Genomic DNA, 7,523 nt, shown 5'->3' on the forward strand with positions numbered 1-7,523 from the left:
TTCCCTTTTTTCGTAGATCCGTTTATTCAAAACGTTTTATCTCTTAAACCGTGCGTCCAAATCTCGAACCGTTTTCACCATCGAATTCCTCGCGTCGAGATCTTCAAAACTAGATCCCATGTTGATAGGTTTTGACGAACTTTTTTTCATGAAAAAAACCGGGCGAAAAAACCGAACCAGGAGCACGGTTTTTTTCCCTTTCTGAAAGAGGCACGAAACCGTGACTCTTGTGAAAGGAAAAAACAAAAAACGTATTTTTTTCATGACTCTCGCGAAAGAAAAAAAACAGAAAACGCGTATTGTTTTTCCTTTTCGAGAGGCACGGCCGTGACTCTCACGAAAGCACAACCGTGCCTCTCGCGGAAGCAAAACCGTGACTCTCGCGAAAGAAAAAAAAACAGAAAACACGTTTTTTTCGTTTCCGAAAGGCACGGCCGGGACTCTCGCTAAAGCACAACCGTGCCTCTTGCGGAAGAAAAACCGTGACTTTCGCGAAAGAAAAAAAAGAAAACGCATTTTTTTCGCGCAATTTTTTTATTTACCGAAAAGCTAAGGAAGACGGGGAAAAACCAAAACGTCAAAAAAACCCAAAAAAACCCGTTTTAAAAAGCCGAAAACGCATGCGGAAAATAAAAAAACAAAATCCGGAGGGAGCGTCCAGACCGCGACACGTGGCGAATGGCTGAGAGCGCGCCAAGTGGCGCTGATCGTTGCAAGGCTCCCGAAGGAGCGCTCGTTAACTAGTTGCTCCCACGAAGTTTGGACGGTGCGATTAAGAGCCAATCTGATGGCCAAGAATGCATACAAGTGACGATCCAACGGTTACAAATGCTAATGGTCTGAGAAGGCTGGAAAGATGCTCGGTTATAATGTATCTAAATGGGGCCTCCCCGTTTAGCCATCGGTCCCTCCAAAACGCCGCAATGCTGCCGTTTCCCAGCTGAATCGACGTGCAACTCGTAAACAACTGCTTATCCATCTCATCGCAAGGCGTCGGCGATCCCTTCCATGGCCTATCCTCATCTTCCCATCGAAACCATTCCCACCTTAGACGGAGAGCATGGCTGAAGCAGTCAATGTTTTTCCTCCAATGTTGGCATCTTCGGCCTCCCAAAGAAAGTTTCTTCTCAACTTATCCACCTTCTTAATAAACCACTTATCCGGGGCAAAGGCTGTCAAGAAGTAAGCTGCCGTTGCCGTGACCACCGAGTTGATGTACACTAATCTTCTCTCCTATTGAGCATTCTGCCTTTCCTCAAAGAAATTTTCCCGGCCATTTTATCAATCAGCGGTTGAATCTCAACTCTCTTTGGTTTTCGAATCCCAAAGGGGCAATCCCAAGTATTGGCAGGGAAGGGAGCCTTGCACAATCCCAGCATCAACCAACAATTGTTGCAAATCCCTGTCCTGGAAAGCAACTGGGTACGCCACTGATTTTGCCATGTTTGTTTTGAGTCCAGAGGCATTCCCAAACATTTCCAGGATGTCCTGGACAGCAATAATCTCTTCTTGCCCCGGGTTGATGAAGAGCGCAGCATCATTGGCATAAAAACTCGCCCGGAATCTGGCCACGCGCGTTCCCAAAGGCTTCAAAATATTCTTCTCCGTGACCATCTCAAGCAGTCTCTGTAGCGGTTCCATAGCAATGATAAACAACAGGGGGGACAGAGGGTCTCCCTGTCTCAAGCCACACATGTGGGTAAAAGGTGAGCCGGGCGTTCCATTCAACAGAATTCTGGAGGAGGAGGATGCCAATATCAGAGCAATCACGTCCCTCCATCTTTGCCCAAATCCCATTGCCTCCATGACTTCAAATAGATATCCCCATGACACGGAATCGAAAGCCTTGTCTACATCAAGCTTTAGGAAGACCAGGGGGATTCGCCAAGTGAGCCGCTTTGATCACATTCTTGACGTATAGAAAATTGTCTTGGATGGACCGTCCTCGAATGAAGGCACTCTGATTATGCGTGATCAGGTTGTGGATTTCTGGAGCCAGCTGGGAAGCGAGCACCTTACTGACCAGCTTCGGAACGCTATGCATTAGGCTTATTGGCCTGAAATCTCCTGGATCCTGCGCCTCCGCACGCTTAGGAATCAAAACAACATTCGCCGTATTAAGCAGATCCCAATTCCTTCCGCGTAGATTGTGAACACAGTTAATAGCAGCAAGGAGATCCATTTTTATGATCATCCAACATCGCTTGAAGAAAGCCCCAGTGAATCCATCAGGCCCCGGTGCTTTCTCGCCATGCATTTTGTTGACCGCCGACAAAAGCTCAGTCTCCGTGAACGCCCAGTCCAGGTGCTCGAGCTGTCCTCGCAGCATCCCCAGCTCCTCCCAATTCAGTGTTGCAGATCGCACCAAAGGCGTGCCCATCAGGTTTTTGAACCGATCTCTGAGGATGTCAGCCTTCCCAACATGGTTGGAGACTGGCCCATCTCTTCCCAGAAGGACTGGGATGTGATTCTTCCGCTGGAGGCCACTCGCTCTTAGGTGGAAAAATCGGGTACTAGCGTCCCCCTCTTTTATCTCAGTTATTCTGGATTTTTGCCGCCACCTAGCCCTGCCGACAGCCGCAATACCCAGCAGCTTAGCTTTGAGCAGACCTCTCAGGTGTCTCTCCTCCTCGGAAAGTGCCCTCTCCTCTTGAGCCAGATCTAGTCTGAAGATGACCTCGTTAGCTAACCCGGACATGAAGACGGCCCATCTCCTCTTCTGCTTGCTCCAAATTCTGAGAGCCTTTGCTGTCCTTGACATTTTGGTGTGCAGTACCCTGATTGGGTCTCTGGACTTGACCTCTTTTGCCCATGCATGAGCCACAATCTCTTCAAAATATGGGAAATTTAGCCAGTGCTTCTCAGAACGAAATGCTTTGTGAGGAGCTATGTCCATTCGTTTGAGCACAAGCGGGCAATGATCTGATATATTTGTTGAGGCAGGAGACAGATGATAGTGAGGAAACACCGCTTCCCACTCGCCGGACACCATGACCCGGTCGATGTTGGTGAGGGTTACATTCTCGCGCTCGCTTGACCAAGTAAATCTTCTCCCAAACAGCGGAAACTCAATCAGTTCCAAGTCATCAATGGCTGCTCTAAACCTGCCCATCATCCGCCTGTTGATGTTGTTGTTGCTTTTGTCACTTGCTCGGGAGATCATATTGAAGTCTCCCATCATCATCCATTGCGGCAGCATATGATGCTTGATTCTCTTCAGCTCATCAATGAAGCGGACCTTATCCGCCTCCAACTATCACTACAAAAAAAATACACTTCCGTGATGATATGTGTTTGTCACAGTAGGTCGCGTTTTTTGTCATGCATGTACATCCATGACAAATTTATGACAGAATCAAGATAGTCATACCTGTGCCGTCGTAGAAGTGTTCCATGACATTACCAAAATTATCATCACGGAAGTGTCCACTTCCATGACGATAAATCGCGCGTCACAGAAGTGCTTTCGTCAAGGGTGACCGACACGTGGCATCCACCGTAACGGAATGCCGTTAAGCTATCGGGTCCAGTTTTGGATCCGATAACCCGTTAACAGCCCCGACCAATGGGGATTTCCCACGTGTAAAATCATCATTGGCTGGAGGAAACACGTGTCGGCTCACCGCTGGGACAGATGCCATCCACTAATTGGACCCAAAGCGCCTATGATACGTCGACACGTGGCACGGCCCAACAGAGGCCCATTCCTGTGAAAAGACCGGCCCGTTTGACTTGGTCAAAAGGTGGCGGGCCAGCCCATGGCAAGCCTGTTAACGGCCTGTTCGCATATAGCCCATTTACAGCCCGCTAACCCAGGGCCCGTTTACGGCCTATCCGAATTAGGCCCAGCAGCGTCATCTGGGCCGTCCAATATAATTCCAGCCCGTTTTAACTTCCGGCCCATGTATGAATCATGACGTCTTTTGGCCCATCTGAGGCCCTTAGTAACCCTCGGCCCGTTAACCGCCCGTGGTAAAACTGGCCCGTGATGAACAGTGTATCACTTTATACCCATTAACGGCCCATTATACCGTTGGGCCGTTTCCAGCCCATGTTATCTTTCGGCCTTCTCAGGGCCCATTTATTCTTGGGCTCATTTCCAGCATTTGTTTACTTACGGCCCGTTACAGGCCTTTTCTGCTTGTGGGCCAAATTCAGCCCGTGGATACAGTCGGCCCGTTTGTGGCCCGTTAATCTGTTGGGCCATTTTCATAGCATCATCAAATACAGCCGTTTAACGGTCCGTTATGGTCAGCCCATAAAACGTACGATTTCCACTCTAGCCCGTTTACGGCCCCTTATACGGCCCGTACAAGGCCCATAGATGAGACGGCCCGTAGAAGGCGCATTGACCCGACGGCCCATAGATGAGACGGCCCGTAGAAGGCGCATTGACCCGACGGCCCATAGAAGGCCCATTGACCTGACGGCCCATAGAAGGCCCATGGATCCATTGGCCCATGGAAGGCCCATGGATCCGATAGTCGATAGAAGGCCCACGAATCTGACAGCCCATAGAAGGCCCACGAATCTGATGGCCACAGAAGGCCAGGGATCGTCCGTCCCGTAGATGGCCCATGGAACGTACGGCATGTGGAGGGCCATGGTCACTACAACGTTTGGGCGAGTTGGCCCCCATTTGAACGATATAGCATATTCAAAGAATTATCCTACTCTATACTATCACCTCTAAAAAACATACACTATACAATAAAGAGACTAAGGCATAGAAACGTAGAATAATCCTACACTATACAATAAAGAAATTACAGCCGATTATACCCACTGGGCATTATGGTTCGGCACTAGTGATAATAAAGCATACACAAACAGCAAATTACATACACTGGGCAAATATAGCTCATACATCATGGACGTGCATCAACATAACCTACCATTTGAACTATAATCTCTTTAGAAAATAGGATTGGCCGGATTTAGATAGCAGAAATTTCAGTCTGCAAAATCTCCAATTCCTTCGTTGTTACCTCATTGTCTTGTTTCATTTTTTGACTCCTGCATCTAATACCTGCATGTCTAGTCTCAACTTGTTGATTGTACGTTCAGAATCATGTACACGTTGTCTTGCCACCTCTAGTTGATGCTCGAGAATATTAGCACATTCCAATTCCAATCCATAATCATTCGGTAACGGCCATGCCGCACTGCTCGTAGATCTTTGTGTTGATGTCACTTCATCCTGAAATGTTTCTGTAAGTACACATGATTAGGGCAAAAATATAGTTACAACAGTGAAGCGAGAAAGATAGACTATTTTGTACATGGCAAAACAGGACTAACAATAATGTTACACGTCATGAAGCATAAGCAGGTGATATTTTAAAAATTATAAAAAGGTAGTCTGTGCAGCCTGCATACAGAAATCTCTCTTAGCTCACCAGAGGAGCATGATGTTGGGGCCCAATCCAAAACACAGACAAGTTACAAATTTAGACAGCACGTTGCGTAGAAGTAAGCAAGTAGTTGGCCATTCTGTAGCTCAATTAAAGTCTTAGGGAGCATAATGAACAGCAGAGGATTTCATACAAACATACTACAACAAGCAAAACTATGCAATCATTAGCCTAGTATAAACTAGATTGTGAGCCTCATTCAATAATAGTTGGTTAATAGACTTCAAAGCTTCAGGCACACTTCAGCAGAGTAATTAAATGGTAAGGCCTTTAATTATGTCAACTAATAGTTATACAAGTACCCAACATCAGGCATCATTCTTTGGGCATCTCATTAACTGAGGACAAATAAAGCAATTGAAAAGAGCAAATTAACTATGCCTGAAACAAACAAGGAATTGAACTGTTGAGTTGGATACAGTGACTTACCTTAAAAGGTTGAAGAGGCTCAGCGCAGCTCCTACTTCTCTTGCAAGGCTCCTTCCTAACATCTTGTACTTGGAAATCCTCAATCTTATCTTCATTGCACCCCCTCTGCAAGGTGACACAAACTAGGTACTCGTCTCCTTGGAAGATAAATATGCATACTTTCCAGTCTGTGAACACAAAAGGATGAGATTATAACAAAACAACACCACATAATGAAACATGCCGCATCTCTTGCACTTGCACACAATGAAATGAGCATTTACTATGTGTGCACTATGTAAAAACTAGGCATACCTTCGAACTGGATCTCCAGGTACTCTTGGAGAGCCTACTTTAGTGTACAGCCAAACCTTTATGTCACCTATGAGTTAGAAAAGGCCCCACTACAGCAACCCTTAGTGTTTAAATCATTGACATGCTCTGTTAGAGTGTTAGGTCAAGAACAACAAGTAATCAAAGCAAACAGTCCTAGTATGGCTGGCTGATGCAAACAAGCAATTGAACAGATGTGTGAGCAAATCTTACATATCAAGAAAAGAAGCAAAGAAGGAGGCTTAAAGACCATCACTTGACTGACCAGATTTAAGGGGCATTTAAACATCATGTGCAACATATGAACTAACATAAACATTGCATATTTCAGATTCTACAATGGAATGCACATGTATTAGGTTATGCCATGTATGATGATGCCTATATGTACACTATAGTAGGCAGGAGTGATTCATCATTGCACGCACAATTGAATTGCAGGTTAAGGGCCAGTTCTATTCCGCCTTTTCAGGGCTTATTGTCAAAATAAGTCATAAAAGATGTAAAGAAGTCATTTTTGAGTTATGGGCTTGGGCTTAACTAATTTCGCTTTGGAGGGGGCTGTTTCGGGTAGAACCTCACTAAAAATTGAAGGGAAGGGGAATAGTGAAATGACTCTGTTGTCTGCCTATATTACACTCAAAATGCAACTGGTGACGCCCGCGTCACACCTCACCCTCAAGTAAAAACAAACACGCAAGCGTTCATTGCCCTGCCCGCTTGCATCTCCTCTCCCCTTTCCCTCTACCTCGATCCCCTGCCTGCAGCACTAGGGTTCCTCCAGCAAGCCGTCGCCACTGGTCCCATCTAGCCTGGTCCTCGACGATGCTCTGTCCAGCTAGGCTACATGGCCGGCGGGTAGGGGCAAATCTCCCTGGCTGCTCCTCCCTCTGGTGCCGCCCCTCATTCTCATGGTCTCCAGCAGCTGCTCCACTGTGGTTCGTCCAATGCACTACTCCGACAGGCGCTGCACAACTACGGCTGATGCCACACTGCGGCAGAAGGCACCTTATTCCCTCTCCCCACCTCCCAGGCCGTGGCCTTGAGGTACTGTTGAAGGATGAGCTCATCCAACAAGGTGAGGATCTCCTCTGATTTTTTGCCAAATTTTCATTCTGATCCACTATACGATGAATTGCTATGAGCTGCTTCTGCTGCTGCTATATGATGCATTGCTATGAGTTGCTCCTGGTGCTGCTATATGATGAATTGCTATGAGCTGCTGCTGCTATATGATGAATTGTATGAGCTGCTGCTGCTATATGATGAATTGCTATGAGCTGCTGCTGCTATATGATGAGTTGCTATAAGCTGCTCCTGCTGCTGTATGATGAATTGCTATGAGCTGCTCCTGCTGATGCTATATGA

This window comes from Triticum aestivum, chromosome 1D (assembly GCF_018294505.1).
Source record: "Triticum aestivum cultivar Chinese Spring chromosome 1D, IWGSC CS RefSeq v2.1, whole genome shotgun sequence".
Lineage (NCBI taxonomy): Eukaryota > Viridiplantae > Streptophyta > Magnoliopsida > Poales > Poaceae > Triticum > Triticum aestivum.